Source organism: Rhinolophus sinicus, chromosome 17 (genome assembly GCF_057876585.1).
Source record: "Rhinolophus sinicus isolate RSI-liver-muscle chromosome 17, RSI-T2T, whole genome shotgun sequence".
Classification (NCBI taxonomy): Eukaryota; Metazoa; Chordata; class Mammalia; order Chiroptera; family Rhinolophidae; genus Rhinolophus; species Rhinolophus sinicus.
This window is the reverse complement of record NC_142517.1, coordinates 97,699,150-97,718,907: the sequence shown is the minus strand read 5'-3', so window position 1 is coordinate 97,718,907 and position 19,758 is coordinate 97,699,150.

Genomic DNA, 19,758 nt, shown 5'->3' with positions numbered 1-19,758 from the left:
CTTTCTCGATTTAAAAGGTTACAAATAATTGCAAAAACTTCAATTACCTTTGCACCAACCTAATACCTTTTAGTCTCACCTCCACTGACCTCAGGAGAAAGGGAGAAGCTGGAGGTTGAATCAGTTGCCAATGGTCGATGCTTGAATCAATTGTGCCCATGTTATGAAGTATCCACAAAACCCCAAAAGGACACGTTCTGAGAGATTTTGGGTTGGTGAGCACGTGGCGATTTGGGGAGAGTGGTGCTAAGAGAGCAGTGTAGGCTCTGTCATGCAGGGTGTCATGCGGGGTCTCTGGTTCCACTCCCCACATAAGAATGCAGGATGTGTTGAGGCCAAAAGTGTTTTTCTCATTTTCTCTTTGCTCTTCCCCATACCATTCTATTCATTTCTAGCAGTTTTGATAAATTTTATTTTCCTAGTTTCCTGTTAACCATTGCCCTCTAGTGGCTTCTCAAGGTATTTTCCTAAACAAAAAGACCTCCCTATCTGATATGAACTCAGGTGTCAGCTTTTAAGATTAATCCATTTTTAAAACAATATTTCATTTGTAATAGACTGAGCCAGTTTTCAACTCAATTTTTATATAACTTTACTTGGTAATTTAAGTTCTTGAGGAATTAATTATGAAGATTTTTTCCCCCACATGTTTTGCAAAATATAGCTTCTCTGAAAAGGTGATCTATCAATGAACACTGTCAAATAAAAACATCTTCCAATAAAGTGATTCACTTGGTCATGTTTCATAGTACTTCATCCTGTTTTGTATAAATAACTAAAATTATAAGGTTTAAAGGAGCCATTTTGAGGTGGTTTTTTTTCTGTTGTTGTTTTTTGTTTTGTTTTGTTCAATGGTTCTGGCACTGGCTTTTACTATCACCTGTAAAAATCTGTAGGCTGAAATAATATTTTTCATTCTCAATGATCAGATGTCAGCTCAATACCTATACAGACACTTGTGTGATTTACAGAAATCTTTTTCCAAAAGCTGTCGATTGCCACTCCTATGACACAATGCACAGGAGTCCCTGCCTGAGGGTGGATCTAGAGAGGACTTGTTATTTCTTGGAGCAGAGCGACAACCTTGGCTTTTCTGCCTCTGATTTCCAAAACAATGAGCTACATCAAATATCTGCAGTTAAGGCACATTGTAGGCACTTGTGAATAAGGGACTGGTATTTAGGAATGAGCTCAATCAAAGAGATTATGAATGAGATATTTTTGAGAAAGAGCATAGTGAGCGAAGAGCAAAGGGCCAAGGAGATTTACTGATCTGTCATAAGATGTACCAAGTGCCCTTGACTCTGTACCTTTCACTAGAAGCTCAGTGTCTAAAGGAAAATTTAAGTTGTCGGAGTGAAAGTTTTCTTAGTATATAGTTAACTAGTTGTAACTCTCTACTGACAAAAATCAGACAAAAAAATAATTTCCTCTAAACAGGATTAGCTGGATTAATAACCAAACTGTCTTTAAGGTTATTTACAAAACCCCAAAGAAGTACCAGTTGTTGGAACTCAAAATGAGGAGTCCTAGTCTCTAAAAGTGGTTTTTACTGTCCCTATATAGTTTTTAGGACTGGAATGATATCCTTAGCATTCATTTGATGTCTGCTAAGAAGGCTCAAGGATTCTGTACAATGATTCTATGTTCACTACTGCCATCTATCTTCCCAGAAAGTTGTAGGATTAAAATATTACAACTCTCAGACACATGTGAGATATAATTTTTCTCTTTTGTGATTCTCACTGCAAAAATGAATTCTGGAAGGTATTTAGAACATTATTATATCCATGGTAGCAAACCAGATGATGAGTTAATGTTGTCTTTGCATAGAGAAAACTATAGAATAAACTAAGGTGGTCTATTAAACATAGAAATAATCTAGTCATGTCCCTATATCATCACTGCAATTGGAGATATCCAGATAGTTGCCTTGGATTTGTTAAGAAGAATTTTAACTCCTGCTATGTCACATTTTTGCAAATTTATCCCTTACAGTCTGACTATGCCAGCTAGATAATGGGTAAACAAATTAAGAAGGAGAGATATAATTCTTTATTCCTGATCACGTTCGTTACAGGGTGGAAAATATTAAATTCATCCTTGCACAGGTAACTTGAACTGGAAAATATCAGTTATCCGACTCAATGGATAAACACAACCACAGAGATGGGGAAAGCTGAACATAGTTATAGTATATCCTTGTATTAATATTGAAAGCTATTAAACGGTGCTGCTCTGTTGAGTGTTTTCTCATGTTGTGGAACAACACTTGGCTTTTTAAGTGTTTGCACTGAGAAAACTATCAATCAGTCCATTTCCATTCATCCTGCCATGATTGTTAATGGAATTCTTAAAATAAATGTGGTGTATTAGAATTTTTTTTGTGGTCCAGAGGAAAAATAATATTTACTAAACATTTATAAGGCGTTAGGACATTTTTAGTTGCTTTATCCTTAATATGTAAAATAGACCATTGTTTCTTGCTCTGTGTATGAATAAACAGAATAGAAACGGTAAAAGTTTCATTGGTCTATGTTTACATATTTGATATGGATTGGATATGGATTTCAGACTTCAGTTTCTCGAGGAAAGGTGAAAAGATCTGTTCTATGGGAGTTTAGGACAACCAGCACATGGTAGTTTCTGAAAATGGCGTAAGTTACAATGTCAGTTTATATGCATATTTTCCTGCAAACGAATTATTTGTCATTGCACACTGACTCAAGTATTAAGTATTAGTAAATGATGATATCTTCAGATGAGTGGTAAGATTAATAAATACCCAGTTTACTTGGTGCAAAGTCATTATATTGCCCTCAGAAGTTGTGGTGACAGAACAGATGAATTTGGTTTCATGATGTAAGGCTGCCATTAAAAGAAGTCATCAGGACCAATGTGATTTTTATAAGATGTTTACTTTTTCTGTTTAAGTTAATTGTGTCCATAGCATGAATTTAAATGCTTTTCTTAGTAAAACATAAAATCAATCACAGAAAATACCAGTAGTTTAAATTTTTTTCAGGAGAATTTGAAAACAAAATCAATCTTTTATGCAGTATTTATTCCCCACCTGCTTGCTATCAGATCTTTTTACATCTGATGAATAAAATGTATTTAGTTAATGACCTCTTGCCTTTTTAAGAAAATGGTTATAATTAACTTGCCCCACTCAGCTTCTGACTTACTAGTAGAGCCGATTATAGAAACAGAAGAAAATAAAAATTTGTAACAGCCATGGTAGTAAGCTTATTTGAATCTGGGGAAAATTTCTACAGACTACCAGACTGATAGAAGTGAGAAGCCAATCAGTCAGCTTAGCCATGGGAAGCAGAGAGCCATTCTCTATCCATCCTCTGCCATTTTCTTCCTGTTTCAGACTTGAAGATCTTTATTAAATAGAAATATTGACAGTTATGCCTCTGTTGTCTAGATGTTACTTGAGATGTCAACATCTACATCCCAACTTACTTTTTTTTACATCTAATTAGAAACCAAAATTCCTATAATACTAGTGGGATAGAAACAGGGGCCTCCCAAAATCAAGACTGGTAGTGGCAGCAGCTTACTATTTTTTACAAGATGTAATGTTCATAACTGCGTTAGAAACAGGGATAGGATCAGGAAGCCCTTTGGTCATGGTGCACACTGAGAGTTCTACAGATTCATGTGCATTGTCTGTTCAGAATGTTAAATACCCAAGTGGTGAATGTAGAAAGAACTTATCTCATTCCTGTAGGACCCACAGAGATGACAGTCTTTTAGGTAATGAAAAAATATATGAACTATGCACATGCTCCTGAAACAGTGTACTGGATAAAGTTCCAATAAAAGAATGAGACTTGCACCTATGTTGGCACACAGTGGATATAGACTCATTCCTCATTTCATATAATTTGGTGAACACTGGGCCTGGGGAGTTCTCCTCATTTAGGAATGAATACATTTTAAAAGAGGCAAATTAAAATGCATGATAAAGCAATAGAAAAGAAGTATACATGAAGTTTCAGAGAAAGAGGAGATTCCAGAAAGTATTTGTTTTAAGAAAGATAATGAGAGAGTTTTGGTCAAGATAGTGAAGTAGGTGAATGCTATATTTGCCTCCTCCCATGACTGTAATAAAACTGCAACTAAATTATAGAACAATCAACCTGGAGAATCATCCAAAGACTAACTGAAGTCCTCTAACAAATGATATAAATAAGAAGCACCCTTGGGACTAGTAGGAGGGACAGATACACAAAATGGGCTGGCCCCACACCCGCATGTGGCGGTCAAGAATCGGAAGGGGTATCTCTGCAACAGAGGTCTACCGTGAAGAGCAAGTGGTCCCAGCTCCACACCAGGCTCTGCAGCTTGGAGCACCAGTGCCAGGAAGAGGGGCTTCCATGGCACCTGGATGTGAAAATCAGTGGTGATTCCATCAGCCCAGGTGACATGGAAAGCAGATGGAAACCCAGGTATTCTCTTAAAGGGCCTGCACACAGACTCACTTGCTACTAGGCCCACGTCCTAGGCTCCAGTGGAGAGACTGCAGCTCAGGAGGTGCCAGAGACCTATGGAAGAGACTGAGTTGTGTGGCTTCAGGGTGAGGCTGGAAGGAAAGCCACCATTGTCCTTGTATTGAGACCTTCTCCTGTGTAGCCAGCAGGCAGACACCATCTTTACTGCGTTGGGCCTTCCCACACACAGTGAAATTTGAATTTTCATTGGCCTAGTGAGCTATGATCATTCCACCCTGGTGACTCCCTGGCACTCTGCCCCATGCAACTTCCATAATGCCAGAGGCTTTTTCATGATTGGCAAGCAGCCAGTGTTGACCCGTGCTGCAGCTTTTCTTGGACACGTCTCAGAGGTCCTGGACCCTAGGTGGGTGATGGGTAGTCTCTGTGTGCTCTGATATTTTTGCAGAGTGAACCCAGGGTCAGAACTGGGCTCAAATATGAATCTGCATTAACCCACTGAACACCACTCATCCCATATAATGAATCCCTGAGATCCCACCCCCACCAACAACTGTACCTACAATGCTCATTCAGTGGCTGAACTTTGTGGACAGTTGGTAGGTGGCAGCAGGGCTTGGAGGGCCCTGGCACTTTTCCTGAGCTACCCCAGGCCTGGTAATGCTGACAGACAGCCTCGGTTCCCAGCATGGCCTCTCTCATGCACCTCTAGGACGTGCACAGGGAGTGACCAACTGAAGATCGCTTTTTAGCTCATACCAGGTAGCCCCAGACCAATCACAAGCATCAGCTGATCTTGGCCTGCACAGGCAACCCTCCCAAGAGGCTCCAGAACTAGCACACCTTGTGGCCAGCTTCAAACTGCAACAGAATACCATCTTGACAAGTGGTACAACCAAAGGGTGATTTTAGCAGGAACCAGAACCTTATGGGGTAAATCCTGCTATGTGGGATCAGCCCCCACACAGCAGCCCATACACTGCGGCTGTGGCCAATCTTCATGGACATAAACACTAAGGGTCAATCCCAGCCACTGACATGCCAATAGCTATCAAAACTCAACTACAAAGAGGGCACATAACACACATAATGGACACTCCTAGAGCATTTGGTTCAGGTGACCAGGGAGATTGTACACCTGTGATCCACAAGACACCTATACAGAAGGCCAACCTGTCAAGACTGGGAGACAAAGCAGATTTACTTCATACATAGAAACAAGCACAGAGAGTCAGCCAAAATGAAGGGGAACTGTCCTAAATGAAAGAACAGAAGAAAACCCCATAAAAACAACTAAACAAAATAGAGGCAAATGATCTAGCACATACCGAGTTCAAAACACTGGTTATAAGAATGCTTAAGGAACTTAAAGAGGTAATAAGCATAAAGAAAGACATAGAAACCATAAAAACGAACCAGACAGAAATGAAGAATACAGTAACTGAATGAAAAATACACTGGAAAGGATCAAGACCAGATTAGATGAAGCAAGGCATAAAATCAGTGATTTAAAAGACAAGGGAGCAAAAAGCACCCAGTTGAACAACCAAAAAAAAATAAAAAAAAAAATAAACAAATGAATATAGTTTAAGAGACCTCTGGGACAACATCAAGCATAACAACATTTGCATCATAGGGGTACCAGAAGGCGAAGAGAGAGAACAAGGGATTGAGAAGATATTTGAAGAAATAATGACTGAAAATTTTCCTAACCTGGGGAAGAAAAATAGACATATATGTCTAGGAAGTGCAGAGAGTCCCAAACAAAATGAACCCAAAGAAGCCTAAACCAGAGACATCATAATTAAAATGGCAAAGATTGAAGACTAAGGAAAAATCTTAAAACAGCAAGAGAAAGGCAGTTAGTACCTACAAGGAAGCTCCCATAGACGTCAGATGATTTCTCTACATAAATTTTGCAAGCCAGAAGGGATTGGCTTGAAATATTCAAAGTGATGAAAAGCAAGGAACCACAACCAAGACTACCTTACCCAGAAAGGCTATCATTTAAAATTGATGGTGAAATAAAGAGCTTCCCAGACAAGAAAAGGCTAAAGGAATTCATTACCACCAAATCAGTATTACAAGAAATGTTAAAGGGACTTCTTTAAGAAGAAGAAAAGGGAAAAAACAAAGATATAAATATGAATAATAAAGTGGCAATAACCATGTACTTATTAATAATCACTTTAAATGTAAATGGGTTAAATTCTCCACTCAAAAGACATGGGGTAGCTGAATGGATAAGAAAACAAGACCCATACATATGCTGTCTATAAGAGAGACTCACTTCAGATCAAAAGACACACAAATACTGAAAATAAAGGGATGGAAAAAAATATTTCATGCAAATACAAATGAAAAAATAGTTGGAGTAGCAAACTTATATCAGACAAAATAGACTTTAAAACAAGGGCTATAATAAGAGACAAAGAAACATTTCATAATGATAAAATGATCAATCCAACAAGTGGATATAACCCTTGTAAACATTTATGCACCTAGCATAGCAGCACCTAAAGAAATAAAGCAAATGTTAACTGACACAAAGGGAGAGATTGATAGTAATACAATCAAAATAGGGGACTTTAAAACTCTGTTGACAGCAAGGGATAGCTCTTCCAGAGAGAAAATCAACAAGGAATCAGTGAACCCAAACGACACATTAGATCAGATGAATTTAATTGGTGTTTTTAGAGCACTTCACCTCAAAGCAGCAGAATATACGTTCTTTTCAAGTGCATGTGGAATATTTTCCAAGATAGACCACGTTAGGCCAGAAAACAAAACTCAATAAATTTAAGAAGACTCAAATCATACCAAGCAAGCATCTTCTTTGATCACAATGGTATGAAACTAGAAATCAATTGTAGTATGTCTTTAAATTTGGGTATGTTTGACATTTCCTCATGCTTACTTTTTAGGTTATATATCTTTGGTAGGATTAACACACAAATGAGGCTGTTTTTATTTCATCCTGCATGATTTTTATTAACTCCATTCCTAATGATATTCAATTTAAGCATTTGATTAAGGTGTTGTCTGCCAGACTTTTACACTGCAAAATTCTCTTTTTTTCTTTGTTATTACTATTTTGTATAGTGGTACTTTGAGAACATATATATCTCTATCTATCTATCTATCTATCTATCTATCTATCTATCTATCTATCTAAATTTTAAATTAATTAATTCATAATCAGCTGAGTTCATGGGTTTTTAAGTTAATTATAGTCTTACCATGTTGCTATTTTACAGTTGACGAAGTAACATTTAAAGACTAATAAGCCATTTTCATAGGCATATTCATGCCTACCTCATTGGGTTTTTGTGAAGATTAATTGAGTTAATGCACATAAAACTCTTCAACTAGTATCTTGGCACAAGGTAACTTAGTTATTAGTACTATTACTCAAAAGTGCACAGAGAGATGGAAAGACATTTGTTGGTCAGCAGAGGTTGTGGGATGGAGGAATGGGGTGTGACCTCTGACTGAGCACGCGGTTTTCTTTTGGGGTGATGAAAACATTGACACTAGAGGTGGTGGTTGCACAACATTGTGACTGTGTCCAATGCCATTGAATCATATACTTCAAATGGTTACTTTTATGCTATATGAATTTTCCCTCAATAAAAAAAATGATAGAGTTGTAATGGATAGCATAGAACCAGGTGGAACCTGGGAGGGAGTGCTGCCTTCAATTTTGCTCCCTAGGCCCCTTGCTCCCCTCACCCTAGTCCCATACTTGGTAGCATCGCCAGAATTTTGACCTACGCCTTTAGTCCTCTAAATAAAGCATTTTTTCGAGGTTAATATGTTGCTTTAGAAATCAAGGAAAGTCCATCCTCACTGGTAGGTAGTTGTGATATGTGTGCTGGTAATTGCAGATGGAGGAGGAGTGTCCCACCCTCAGGCAGGAAAAGGAGTGAATTTCATAGTCACCCAGCAGCGCTAGAGAACAATGGGCAATAAATAATAGGAACTTCCTGTATGCTGTGTAACTATCTAATATTCATAGTAAACATGACTCAGGCACATGCAGACTTGACGGGTGCTCTTGAAAGGTGATAGTCAGAAACTTCTCTTGCTGCACCTGGGGTCTGTCTTTATTGACTGTGAAGAAAATTCGAAAAGTTTTGAACTGCATCTATTAGAAGCAAAGTGGTGTAGCGACAATGTATTTTGTAAACACAGCTCATTGCTTATTAATAAACAGGAATATATTAATAAATAGCCACCTCTCATTTTAAAGCAACTTCACAAACAGATCTTAGCTAAAAATTAAGTGGCATCATATGGTTCTCTCCTTTTTCTGTCTGACTTATTTTACTTAGCATAATAATCTCAAGATCCATCCATGTTGTCGCAAATGGCACTATTTCATCTTTTCTAAAAAATAAAGAATTAAGTGGCAAAAGGATGTTTTAATTTATTACTTATTGTTCATATATTTGTTTTAAAGGGATTGTTGCGATGGTCTTGACCTGATTTCTGGATCAAGTGGGAAGGTCAGGTGTGCGCCCTCTATTCCCTTGTCACCCTGGCCCAGGTGTGCCTACCAGTGGAGCAGAGCAGAGGGCATAAAGGTTACTTGTCTTCCTATAAAACCTTAACTCTTTTGTCACAATGGTCAGATATATCCAAAAGAATATATCCAAAATTTTTATACATAAAAACAATGTAATTTATATACAAAGCAGCTGTGGGGACAAAGCCCCAGAAAGCAGTTACCAGGCTCTCGGCTTCACATAGAAAGGTGCTGGCTCAGGTAGTAAATGGCCATCAACGGTGATTGGATGGCCATCAGCTGTGGCTAGTTGGCCATCAGCTGTAACCAGTGAGCCATTGGCCACTAATATAACTGCTGTGGCTACACTAGCAGGAAAAAACGGGGGCTAGCAAGAAGACGGTGGCTGAGCCCGCAAGCGGTGCAATGAGGGTTGCGAAGAGTGTGGCTCCTGTTTCCTGTTTCTCCAACCCAGCCTCCAGCGAGAATATAGTGGTATGACTCCCCTATCTATGGCTCCGTGGGTGTTCCTTTTTGGCCTCACCATATCCTGCGTTCTTATGTGGGGAGTGGGAGTTGAGAACCCACATGACAAATGGTGCAGCGAGCAGGGTACGGTGCCGGCCAAAGCCCTCCGAAGGGCGGTGGAGCAGTTTGTGTGTATGAACACTCAGTCTGAGGAAGACCAGGAGGAGCAGCTGCCGGAGAGCTGGACCCCCGTGGAGGGGTGGGAGGACGTGGATGGTTCTCCCACCAGCACAGGCCAGAGAAAGCAAAGGACATTGTGGCCCTGTGGGCTGGGAAGTGCAGCCCGGATGCGGGACTTACCCCCGGAGGAAAGGCTTGCTGAGTCCTCCGTGGGAGATGATGGTGAGGTCAAGGTTGTCCCTCACCCCCAGGACAACCCTGGTGAATGACTATGGACTATGGGGAATTGCCTTCCATCCCTAATTTAATGGACTGCTTGACTGTTTGTTTGGGAACACACCACCATGTAGTGGAACTGGGGGATAATTGCTTTTGTGTCTTGACCGGCCGCCATTGAGAATATGTAAGGACCTTGATTGTGAGTCGCTATTGTTCTAGCAGGGTACCCTGAGAGGCCCAGAGAGAGTGGAAGTGCCCTGAGAGCCCTGGCTGAGTCCAGGAAGTCTGGCTGTGTCCAGAGAGAGAGTGGCAGTGCCCTGACAGGCCCTGGCTGTGCCCAGGGAGACTGGTCGTACTCTAAGAAGCCCAGGAAGTCTGGCTGTGCCCAGAAGCACTGGTGGTGCCCTGAGAAACCCGGGCTGTGCCTGGGGAGACTGGTGGTACCCTAAGAAGCCCAGGAAGTCTGGCTGTGCCCAGAAGCACTGGTGGTACCTTGAAAAACCCTGGCTTTGCCCAGAGAGCCTGGCTGTGTCCAGGATATTGCATTCACCTCCAGGCTCCTCGCACAGGGACCCTCGCAGAAGATACTTGTCGCATAGATTGTGAGGCGAGAGCCTGTAGGGGTGTTGTGTGGGGACAGAGACCCAGACAGCAGTTACCAGGCTCTCGGCTTCACATAGAAAGGTGCTGGCTCAGGTAGTAAATGGCCATCAACGGTGATTGGATGGCCATCAGCTGTGGCCCTTGGCCGTCAGCTGTAACCAGTGAGCCATTGGCCACTAATATAACTACTGTGGCTACACTAGCAGGAAAAAATGGGAGCTTCAAGAAGATGGTGGCTGAGCCTGCAAGCGGTGCAGTGAGGGTTGCGAACAGTGTGGCTCCTGCTTCCTGTGTCTCCAACCTAGCCTCCAGCGAGAATATAGTGGTGTGACTCCCCTACCTATGGCTCCGTGGGTGTTCCTTTTTGGCCTCACCATGTCCTGCGTTCTTGTGTGAGGAGCAGGAGCTGAGACCCCGCAGGCCGCCCAGCACGACAGCAGCTCAAATTGTTATTATCCAATGTATAAAATAGTCAAAATATCAACTTCTTGGTTTTTGTAGATTGCTGACACATTTAAAAAAAATACTTGAAATCAATGAACACAATGAAAGAGTTAAAGTTATCTTGAAAACCTTTTCAGATTTTTTTCCTTTCTTTCAGCATAAATTACGAGCCTTCTCTCTCTGGTACTGGGGACAAAAAGATAAACTGCATGGGTTCTGCCTCCAAGGACTACCAACTTAATGGGGAAATGATCACCTGAAGAGCTAACTGTAACGCAGGTGATAGGGGCATTCTGTTTATGGCCCAAATGTCAGGCGAGTTGAGGAGGGGGTGTTTAATTACATTGGTGGTTCCAGGGGGATGGCATGGGGCAAGATTACTGAGGAGTTGAGACAAGAGATGACATTGAAAACTGAACCTTGAAAGATTTCCTTGGAAAGTGAAGGGAATCTGAGAGGGTGTGTGTGTATGTGTGTGTGTATAGACACAGGGAAACCCACAGAAATCTGCCCTTATTTGAATGTAGAAAGAGAAAGAGACTTGCATTGTTGGAATGTGGGAACCAACTGAAAGGGTAGGTTGGGGAATGAAGAGTTGAATAAGTCTCACTTCCCAATTTCATCCGTGAGAAAAGACAAAGATATGGAAAGTCTAGGTGGCCCTCTTTCACAAAGTTAAGAAGGCAGAGTAACGGGAAGTGATGCAAAGGGGAACAACGATCCTGTGAGACGCTAAGTATTCTGGACCAAACATATGCTTTCCCTAAGACTATAAATGATTTCATCATGGTTCTAGACTACAAATGTCAGAAAATGTACCACTGGGGATCTGTCTTCACAAAGATGTCAGAGGAGATGGTACTTTAATGGTCTATGCAGACGGGTCAGTGTGGGGCACATGAGCCTGAGCCTCGGGGCTCCATTTGTGATCTGACATAGGATCACTGCTTCTTCAGCTTTTAGGTTCAGCATTTTTATTTCCAGATTTGTTTTTGTGATTACTTTTTAACATATTGTGGGGACAGAACTAGGAGTGCAGTTTCCAGGCTCTCGGCCTCACGTGGAAAAGTGCTGGCTTGGGTAGTAGATGGCCGTCGGCTGTGGTCAGTTGGCCATCAGCTGTAGCCGGTTAGCCAATTGGCCACTGATATAACTGCCGAGACTGTGCTAGTTGGTGAGTCGAGTCAAGTCGAGTGGAGTCGGTCGGTTGGCAGGCAGAAAAGCAGACAGCAGATCGCAGGTTGTGTGAATCCAGCCTCCAGTGAGACTGTAGTGGTATGACTCCGTGGGTGTTCCTTTTTGGCCTAGCCACATTCTGCATTCTTATGTGGGGAGCAGGAGCTGAGACCCCGCAGGCCGCCCAGTACGACATTTGTTAACTGCAATCCGCTCTTGCTAACTCAGCCACCATCTTCTTGCTAGTCCCCATTTTTCTGCTAGCATAGCCACCACAGTTATATTAGTGGCCAGTGGCTCACTGATTACAGCTGACGGCCAACTAGCCACAGCTGATGGCCATCCAATCACAGTTGATGGCCATTTACTGCCTGAGCCAGCATCTTTCCACGTGAGGCTGAGAGCCTGGAAGCTGCACTCCTCGCTCTGTCCCCACAGCCAGTTTTAAGTAATTTCAGGATTCTATATTTCAATTACAATTACATCTGCCAGAATTTAGAAACTGAAATATACAATATGCATGGGCTGAATACTTGCCATTGGCCAATTTCAGTGAGCGTCTCAGCTGTCTCTGTCCTGCTCAGTTCCCAGCACCAGCTGGGCACCCTGCTTGGACACCCTGCCTGCTGATGTCCAAAGCACCAGCAGGTCCACAAGAAGCCCAGCTCTGTCTCTCTGGACTTGGGCGATCCCTCCCTCCCCTTCCCCGTTCAGGCCTAGGGATGCTGAGGTCTCCCTATTGTTGCTGGTTCTGCTGCTTTGCATCTTTGATCAGTTGGGTACATCCCACCCCAGCCCACGTCTGGGTAAACTGTTCCTTTGCTCTCTGAACATTGAGATTTTCCTGCAGGAACCAACTGATGCTTATTTAGGTATGTTCACTGGAAGCATATTAAAGATACGTATATGATGCTTTGCATTCACACAGCACGTTAATTACATAAACTAAATTCAGTGGGCGTACAACTAGCAAACAGCCACATATTGTATGATTCCATTGTATCAGAATTCACCCAACTACAGAAAAAGAAGATGAGTGGTAAACTGGGGCAGGGGGAGACAAGGAGATTGAAAGGTGAAGGCCAAAGGGAGCAGAGTGTCTTTCTGAGTGTGGAACATGTTCTAAAAATGATTGTGGTGATGGATGCACAACATTGTGAATATACTAAAAGCCACTGCATTGTACACTTTTAATATGTAAGTTGTATGGTAAGTGAATTATATCTCAATAAGGTGGTTTTTATATTTTTGAAATAAAGAAAGTTTATAAGAGCTTCACTCATAGGTGCCAAAAATGGGAAGCAACCAAAATGTGCGGCGTGAATGGGTAAAGCAACTGTGATACAACCAGACTATGGAATATTATTCAGCAATAAAAAGAAATGAACTATTAAGCCATGAGAAGATGTGGGGGGTGCTTAAATGTATATCACTAAGTGAAGGAAGCCAACTTGAAAATGCTATGTACTGTGTGATTCCAACTAGATGACATTCTGGAAAAACAAAACTCTGGAGACAGTAAGGAGATCAGTGTTTGCCCTGGGATGGATGTGAGGGAGAATGAATAGCCATAAAACAGAATTTTCATGGGAGTGAACTTTCTCTGTTTGAGATTATAAGGGGGAACACGTGTCATTATACATTTGTCTAAACCATAAATGTACAACACCAAGAACGAACCCTCATGTGACCTATGGACTGTGAGTGATAACGATGTGTCCATGTAGGTCCTCGCATTCTAATCCTGTCCTGTCTGGTCCTGTCTGGTGATAGTGGGGAGTGCGTGCGTGCGTGTGTGTGTGTGTGTGTGTGTGTGTGTGTGTGTGTAGCATGTCCAGAAAGGGTTTGGGCAGTTTAACCTTCATTAATGTCACACTTACCCCCAAGATCATTGGAAGGTTTAATTCTTTACATTTTTTTTGTACTGAGTTCAGTTTTGTGAATGTTGAACAATGAATTATATATTTTAATTATTTGAGTCAGCCCCTCTGATTGAAAAGGCTAACTGAAATAAGCTAAAATTTGCTTTTCAACATTCAGAGAATTAAGTATAAAAAAACTTGAAGTTATATACCTGGTTCACGTAAGGCAAAACATTGCATAGGAAAGATGGATTTGAGCACATACATACGACCCTGAGTGTAAATGTCTGGGTACAAGCAAACATTCCAGGCAGTATTTCAGACTTCCACGGTAGTGGACATGGTTAGGCCCAAGTCAAGATCTCCACATGGTAAAGGGGGACCCAGGTCATATCTGGGTTACAGGTGAAACAAGGAGAACCTTTCCGTAGGGTAAATATATGATGAAAGATGGATCGGAAAATAGGATGGCAGCCGAGGGCAGAGGGACCTAGAGGCCCAACAGGGGTGGAGGGATCTGCTGGTCTGGTGGGTGGGGGAGGGGTTGTGTCACAACCCTTTGTGACTCTTCAATGGTATGGGAGGCAGGCCTGGCAATAAAGTCAAGAGTCTGCACTGTCACAGCTCAGTTGCCTCAGGCAGCTTGGCGATTCAGATAATGGATTTCCTACAATGGAAAGTGTTTGCATTTCTGAATAGCCTTCTTGACATTTGTGTGAGCTTCTGCTCTGTCTCATTACAGGTTCTCCTCACTTGTCTGTGGGGTTTGTGTTCCCTCCTTCTGTTCCTGTGCTACCTGGTGGAGATTCCACCTTTACCACCCGTCCAGGAAACCAAAAACATCCCAAAGGTAAGGAACCCCGAGGAGGCCCAGCAGGCTTTGTTTAGTGTTTTGCCCATTTCTACTCCCACCCTTGAAAATGAGCAGGGCTGGCTGAGAGTAACACCTAAGGTGGGGAGTCTGAGAGAATAGAATATCCTTCTAGGGAAATAGGCAGGACCGGGCTTAGGTTCAGCTGGGCCTGTTTCCTTGGTAGCTCACAGACCATGTGCGTGTGGTAGAGGACTGATTCCAGGATCAAACCCCAAACATTGATCTCCTGGCCCTGGCTTGGGTTATTTAGAGGGTTTGGGATCTCTGCAGGAGAAGCGAGTTCCCCAGCACTTCATCAGGAGTGATATTCCCATGTCAGGCATCACTCCACAGAGCCTTCCTCTGTGTTGGGCTGATCAGGAGGGCAGCGCTGAGCCTCTGAGAGCCTCTGAGCAGAGGCTGGAGCCTGAGCTCTGCCCAGGTTACAGGGTCCTAACTGAGGCAGCAGTGATGCGACTGTTGGCCTCAGATTCTCTGCCCTCCTTGAGCAGAGGACTTCTGACTGAGAATACCAAGTGTGGACCTCATAGACAAAACCTTCCTTGAGTTTTTCAAAGAAGGGAAAATTGAAAACATTTTGAACCCATAAAAGTGGATCAAAGGAAGGAACACAAAGTACTAGTAATTAAAATAGAGTCATGTGATTCTGGGATCATGAAAGTCTAAGTTTCCTATGGAGAAAGGTGACAGAAATGATTCTCTTCTTCTCAGCACCGGGGTAGAGCCAAGAGGAGAAGGAAAGGTGGGACATGGAAAGGTAAGGTTCTGCCTCTTTCACCTGTGCTCTCCAAGGGTGGCCCTTTCTGTCATTTCCATGAGGTCCCTGGTCCATGACCTCTGAGGCCATTTGTTGCTAGATACAGTCCCTGTCTGAAAACAGAACCATCAGAGGAGAGGCTCCTGGGAAGGCAGTGACAACTAGTCACTTCTCTGATCCCCTGCTCTGCCCTCCCTGGGCATGAGCAGTGATGGACCTGAGCAGGGGACATGGTGCAAGAGATGTGGACACTCAGAATGTCTGTCTCTGGACTTTAAGTGCTTTGACCTCTGGGGTGATGAGATTCCTTTCTGATGTAACCACTGACCACTGTGCTTCACAGACTGGTTTTGAGCATCAAATGAGATAATGTTTTTGAATGTAATTTACAAATGAAGCAACAGACACATGGAAAGCTTGTTCATATTGACACGGACCATTTCACTTCATCAGCTGATTCTTGGGGCATCATAGTCTAGTATCACAATGGTTTCCCACAGAGGGACTCCTGAATACTACCTGTGCTTCTACCTTCATCCCACATAACTCACTCTCCTGTCTTCCCAGGTTGGAGACATTACCAGCGGACAGGAGAGGAGAAAACATGGCTGATTTCTATCCACAAAAGGTGAGTAGTCTTCCCTCCCCTTTGGTGATCCCTCTTTAGCATGTTCTGTGCAATTCCAGGGACTCAGTGCAGCCTTCCATAGTCTTGGGATGGAGTAGCCATAGGAACGGGGGTGGGCTTGAAGGCCCGGGGTGAGTGCTATTGGGTGTATTGTGAAGTCAGGGATGTGGAGCAATATGAAGGGCAGCAGGCTTCTTTCAGGTGGCCCCACCCCCATAGGGCCGTTAGGGCCTCCTCTCTGTTCTGGTCCTGGCTGTAGCTCTGTTCCTCCTGTCTCTTGCAGCCCCCTGCACCGGCGTCATGATACCACCTGTTTTCATCAGTGTTTACATCCAGACCCCTTCTGTCAGGTGAGCAATAATGCAACCACTGTGTTCAATTGTCTACCATTCCGTGAGGCACGGGAGGATGTTATTGCCTCAGTGTCCACTTTGGCTTCCACAGATTATGTGATTGAGTCATCCTTCCCTTTGTCCGCTGCCTTCTCGGGAGTCCTGCCAGGAAAATCAATACCAGCCCCTTCTCCTGAGCCTTTTCCCACCATCACCCCCAAATCGGTCTCCTAATCCAACGACCCCCTTGTCTGACTTTCCTTCACCTTCAACACTGAGTCACTCTTCCACCAGAGCCTTTTGCTCCTTGGAATCTGCATTCCCAGTGTCCCATTCCTCACCCCAATCCCTTGTCGCCCCACCACATGGCACTCCAAGAGCTGATCCTCTTCTCCAACCAGATGCCCCTCTGACTCTGAACACCACCTTTCTGAATGACCACTGCACCCCAAGATACCAACACCTTACCAGATTTGTCCCAGACAAGGAATCCCACTGGTTCATTGGCTTGTCATCAGGTACTACCAGTGCTGTGTACTTCACCACCTAGAGGGTACAGTTTCACTGTGATTCACTCTAAGTGAATTTCCATCCCATGGAAGCCTGATGCAGAGACCACATCTCCAGGTAGCCCTGGTACATTGTGCACTTTTGTCCCAACAGTCACAGGCATTGACCATTCCAGCCTTTCACTTGCAAATTTCTCCTGGTGTGGACTAGTTCATGCCAGGGACCCATTCCCTCCCCCCTTGGCACAATGTGATTGCAAGCAAGAGTTTCTTGCCCTCTATTCTTTACAGGCCTCTTTTGCGGGAGATCCCTCAGCCAACCTCACGGGATGTGGTCAACTGATGTTTCTCAGCCCAGAAACCATGGCTTTATCCGAGAGACAAGTCCAAAAGAGGAGTCCTTTCCTGAGGTGGAAGGGAAAGGGGAAGCAAAGTATATCGTTCCTCAAACAACATAGGTCAGACTACCACCTAAATACTTCACGCAAAGTGTCACACTTAGTTTCTGCTAAGCGTGACTCATTAGTCGCCCTTCTGTTTTGGAGAAACAAAGGCACAGCAGTGGAACGGCATGTCCATCAGCAGACCTCACGTCCTAGGACCTGGCAGGATCATTGGGTGGAGAATCGTATCCGTCTTTTCTGGGTTTTTCCATCTTTGCCCAGTGAGATCTTGCAGTTTTCTGCCCATGTCTTGGGTGACTATTCATCAATCTTCACTTTCCGTAGAATCACAAATGTTCCCACAGGCCAGCTATACCCAGGACTTTCCAATGCCTTCCTTCCATCCTTCCCTCAATCCCTGCCCCCATCCCAGCTCCTACATCTCAGTCAGAGCCGACATCTAGTCCATCTTCAATGCACAATCCCAAATGTACCATCTGGTCCTATACCCCAGATTGGCATCTGTGGAGGGTATTTCCATCACCTCAACAACGAATCAGATGATCCCACGTCATCTATAATGCAACACCTGGGATGGCGTTTGTTGTGCCACCAACTTGAGCATCTGTGGGGTTTACCCTCTGTGGCCCAAGTTTCTCAGGAGGACTTTTGTTCTTTCAGTCCCAACTCTGCTTACCACCGGCCCTCCCAGGCCCAGGTTTCAATCTCCATCCTTCATGGAGCATTTCCTCTGAGCAATGAGCTTTCCCAAACTGTAGAACATCACCATAGAATGGAGCTTATCCAACACCAGTGGGGCCTGCCCCACAGAATCCATGAGTCTCGGGCGCTCATGAGGCCTCTGAGTGATTTGTCAGAGTTATCTGAGACGGAGAGCAATTATGGATGGTCATACATCTCTGTTTATAAAGGTCAGAGCAGGAAAACCCTAAATCTAGGATGGAGCCCACCCAGAAGCTTTTGTGAGAGGGGCTCAGAAATGCAACATCTAGAGGAAGACATGGGGAAGGCTAAGGGAAACAGCCTAGAGAATGGTCCCGAAGATCCTGTTCTGGGTGACTCAGACAGCTCTTCAGATGAAGATCTCATGTATGGCTCTGAGGAGGAACTAGATGGTCCCGGGGTGAGTCCGTCAGACAGCTTGACAGACGAAGCCCTCCTGACTCATACTGAGGGTGTCTCCAGTGTGGACGTGGGAGCTTCCCAGGGGCTGCCTGTCCATGTGGAGGACCGAGGAGTCAGTATGGAGCAGCGGCAGGAGCCTCGGGGCCCTAGGCGGGTCTTCCGCTGGTATATGAAGAAGATTCTACCTGCTCAAAAGAGACTGAGTCCTCAAGGCCCCCCATCAGAAATGCTCGGTGGAGGCGATCCAGGGTTGGGAACATCACAAACTCAATGTTTGGGGCGTAGTAAGAAGGTTCAGGACATGGCATTAGAGGAGGTGCTGGAGAGCAAATCTTCCCAGACCACGTCACAGAAGGGGCAGTCTGCTCCTGAAAGCCCATTCAGGAAGCAAATAAAATGCTTGTTTCCTTGTCTACAACCTAACAGAGAAGGCAAAATGCAAGAAAATCCCCAGGCCACGGGCAGCCCCATATGTGCACAGAGCAGAGGCCCAGATCAAGGTAGAGATGCCTTGCCTGGGACAACCAGAGATAAGAAAGTCAGGAGAGGCATTGGGAGGTACCTACGGGAGAAGCTGGGGTGTTGCCATGCAGCAGACATCCCCTGCCCCCAAGAGCCCCTTCCCTCCCCAGCGAAATTTGGCAAAGCTCAGCAGGAGGCAGAAGTAGGGGCCCAGGCACAGTCCCCCTAGGGGCCTCCTCTCAACTCCAGGGCTCCCTGCTGTAAAGTGGCAAATAAGAATTCATGCCAGGAAGGAGCTGTCTGTTCGGGCCAGACTTCTCCAAGTATTCAACAGAAAAGACACAAGAACAGACAACCCCAGACATTTGCATCATTTATGCAGCGGCTATTCCATCAGAAGCACCCCCAATCCAGGCCTCACAGGGAGAACGCGACCCATCCAAACCCCACCTGCAGGGGTCAAGCTGGCCTGGAGCCTCCGGCTTCTGTCTCACCACTACTGAAGGCACAGCTTTCGGAGATATGTCTATCATTTTCACATGAAACCAGTTTCTGAATTTCCAGGGGAAACATTTTCCCACCCCCAAGTAATTCCTCCCTTGGGATGAGTGTTGATACTTCATAATAAATGTCTGTCTAGTAACAGTGATGTTTTTGATGTGTGCTGTGTGGAGGACATGGGTTTTGGGTCACTCAGGGCTTGTGCTTAGGGAAAGGAAGGACTTAGTTCAGCCCTTATCATTTG